The sequence below is a fragment of the Trachypithecus francoisi genome, unplaced genomic scaffold (genome assembly GCF_009764315.1).
Source record: "Trachypithecus francoisi isolate TF-2019V2 unplaced genomic scaffold, Tfra_2.0 Lachesis_group16, whole genome shotgun sequence".
Taxonomy (NCBI): Eukaryota; Metazoa; Chordata; class Mammalia; order Primates; family Cercopithecidae; genus Trachypithecus; species Trachypithecus francoisi.
The window spans coordinates 57,696,544-57,700,364 of NW_022681461.1; the positions used below are offsets into that span (position 1 = coordinate 57,696,544).

A 3,821-nucleotide genomic window follows, 5' to 3' on the forward strand; every position below is an offset into this window, starting at 1 on the left:
ATAACTAAGTTTGAGGAGCTGGAACACACAATCCAGTCTTGTCGAATAAAAAGGAACTTAAAACTCAGTGGGGGTAGTTGATTTAAACAGTCACTCTACATGTTAAAAGTAGAACCCATAAAAGCTAGGCGAAGGTATGACCATTGAAAGGCATCTAAATCCAAACGTAAATACAACAATTTTATTGGAGTAAGAGATTAGCCACTTCAAATTATTTTTTTCTTATTAGGTTTATGTGCTGAGTTTCTGAGCTGGATCCTTAGGAAATAACTCATCAGAAAAAACATTGTATGTCCAAAATTGTTCACTGAACCATGATTCAAAAATAGCAACACTTTTTAAACAACCCAATGTTCAATAAGAGAGGAATGGTTAAACAATTGATAATGCACCTCAATGACAGATTAATCATTTTCTTTTTTTTTCCTTTTTTTAAAAAAATCAACCAAAATTTATTTAATTAAGGATAAAATTACTTTTGCATTTGTCTACAGCCACAGTAAATACAGTTCTTGGCATAAAGATACAGTCTTTATAATTTAAAGCCTCCCTACCTGCAAGATTACATATATAAAACTCCCATTATTGTTATATAATAGTGGATTAGTTAATAAAATTAAAGTAGCTATACTATCTAGAATAAAATAAAATGGAAATAATTTACTCATAAGATTCATATTTAAATCATCTTTATTTAGAAAACACTATCCTGAGAATTATAATTCCATTAAGCTTCAATGTGAGCAAAAGTGTAATCACTTAAGTAACAGCAATTACTTAAACTGAAAAAGAGATCAGTCAAAATTACTTTTGAAGAGAGCAAAAATATTGTCAGGTTTCTTGCTGTGGTTCTGGATGTTCTGTAGCAGGCTCATGTGAAGGCAGAATCAGCCCTGAAGGGAACCCAGTTCTACCTTCAGAATGTGGGTGTTAGGGGGAAAATCCAGGTCTTGGGGGAAGGTAAGGAGGAAAACCCCTCGGTGTAGACATTTCTTATTGCAAATGGAGCATGTGATGGACCTGGGAAATCCCTTGGTGGAAAATAATCTCAAGAAGCTCCAAACATGGTTCCTGAACAAGGTGGGGGGAGACGAGGTCCTCTTATCATGAATGGGCCCCTTGTATTCCCTGGAAACAATGGACCTCTGATTGGAGCAAGAGGTGGAAGAAAAAAGCAAGGGACAGTTGCTTCATTTTCAGCAGGGAGAGATGAATCAGACACATTTAAATTACCAAGGCCATCTTTTGTATCATTTCTACTGGATTCCATTTCTGAAAGCATTGACCCATTCATTTCATCCAAAGAAGTCATATTAAAACTTGTGAGTTCTGCTGGTTCAGACAGTGTGCCAGAATTAGAATAAAATCTGTCTTGCCTTTGAGGAGGAATAGCTGAATCAGGATATGATTGTCCTGGTGGAGGAGACATCATCCCACGGTCCTGTTCCCATGGAGGTGACAGAGACCCAGTGTCAAAAGAAGCCCTGTGATGATTGGTTAACCTATCACATCTTGATTCTCTTCTTTCACTGATAATCTGATGGTCCAGAGGATTCCCTGGACCTCTTGAGCCTCTTCCTCCTCCCCCTGGAAGCAAAGATGAGAGTCTGAGTGGACCCTCCAACAAGGTTGGAGAATAGAGAAAAACTCTTGTTTTGAATGAAGGCCGACCCAGTGTTGAGGGACCATACGGGGAATGCTCTCCACCAAATGCTGTAATTGGAACGTTAAGGACATAAGAATCTTTTTCTGAAAGTTCAAATTTAAACTCTGTTTCAGTTAATTTTTGTCTGTAGTGAGCATTTTCTTTCCTTAAATCATTGAGGTTTCTTTCAGCAGTCCAAGCTGCCAACCAATTATTACGTGCTTTTTTTTTTTTTTTTTTTTTTTGAGACGGAGTCTTGCTCTATCGCCCAGGCTAGAGTGCAGTGGTGCGATCTCGGCTCACTGCAAGCTCTGCCTCCCAGGGTCACACCATTCTCCTGCCTCAGCCTCCCGAGTAGCTGGGACTACAGGCGTCCGCCACCACGCCTGTCTAATTTTTTGTATTTTTAGTAGAGACGGGGTTTCACCGTGTTAGCCAGGATGGTCTGGATCTCCTGACCTTGTGATCCACCTGCCTCTGCCTCCCAAAGTGGTAGGATTATGGGCCTGAGCCACCGCGCCCGGCCTTATGTGCTTTTTTTATTGTGGGAAATAATCCATCCTTGATAAGAATGAATAGTTCTCTCCAATTCTTCTTCAAGATCTTTGGCTTGCTTTCTATAGATCCAGCTTTTCAGAACAGCTCTTCGCTTATATAGATCCAGCTCTTCAGTGGCATGGCTGATCTTTTCGTGCACTTTAGAAAGTTTCTCTTCCTTCTCTAACCGGTAATTTTCCTCTACTGCTAATTTCTTGTGGAGTTTCATTTCATTTTCTTGGTATAATTCAATCATTACTTTAGGTTTTTGTTGAAGCTTCTGATTCTCACTTTCAAAATGTGTGTTTTCTGACTGCAAAGATGCTTGTTCAGTCTGAAGATTTTTAATATGCTCTGTAAGTGTAAGCTCTTCCTTTGTTTTATCAACTTCAGATAACTGACTATAAATTTGGTTTCTTTCTCCTTTTAAGGTTTTTAAAGAAGTATTTAACTTAGCAGCATGAATCAGTTTCTTCAAAGCTCCTTTTGGAGGATTAACTAAGTAAGCACCATTTTCTGATTCACTGTTCATTTCTAATTCCAAGTTATCAACGTCTGCTGTGTCTTCTCCAAGCATAGCAGCCTGATCTTTCATCTTTAGCAAGCGTTCAGAGTCTTGATGTGATTTTCTTTATCATTTAGAACTTGTTCTGTGTGTACTTTGGAGTCTTCAAATGTTATTTTCTGTTTATTAAGTTCACTCACTTGCTCTTTCCATGCCTCAGCTTCTTGCAAAAGCTGTTTCTAGTTTTCCTGAAGTTGAGAATTTTCATTCAAAGCATCTTTTACTACTATCTTCAGTCATTCTTCATTCATTTGAAATATGGTGAAGTTCATTTTGGCTTCAGCTACTTGTGATTTGAGGGATTTTGACTCATCTTTTAGCGACTGTATCCTTTTGGAAATATCCACCATCAATTCACCTTGTTCAGAATGTTTAGATTTCTCTTACCTCTTTCTAGACGGAGTATTTCACCCTCAAGTTCAGAATTGGACCTGTTTAGCTTTTCACGGGTTGCCTCCAAACTTTGTGCTTCTGCTGCCTCCTTCTCAAAACTGACATCCTTTAAAGATGACTCTACTTCATAGCCTTCATACTCTTTTCGAACAAGGCTACATTTTTCAAGTAGTTTACATTTCTCTTCAATTAGTCCAGAAAGCGTTACAGCAAGCTTTTTCTCTCTTCCCACATAAAGCCGACTCCTAACCGATCTAAAACTTCTCCACAAAAAAAAAGAGAACAGCAAAAAATCCAACAACAGCTGCACATATCAACAACTCCCATGGAAAACCATAAGGATTAGAGTCTGGTCTCATACTTTGGGGCAGTGCTGCCACAACCCTGCCTAGCTCCTCCAGGACCAGCCCCAAATACGGCTGAGGGGTAGCCCCAGGCTCCTCCATAGCGCAAAGGCTTCTCTGGCAGTTGCCAAAGTAAACTTGGCCTGTCAGGGGCCACAATAAGCTGCAGAGAACACGCAGCCTTCAGTCTGAAACCCGAATCCGCAGGCAGCAAACAGAGCGGACCATTGCCAAGGCGCCTGCCGGGGGAGCTGGGACACGGGCAACCAAAGGTCTCACAGGCCCGCATTGCCCACCCTGGCCCCTCTGTTACACTTTACATCCTGAGGCAGCACCT

At 40.2% G+C, this 3,821-nt stretch overlaps 1 pseudogene; it reads right to left on the reverse strand.

Moving 5' to 3' along the window:
* Window positions 1–930: 930 nt before the first annotated feature.
* Window positions 931–3,586, reverse strand: LOC117099362 (annotated as a pseudogene).
* Window positions 3,587–3,821: the final 235 nt, after the last annotated feature.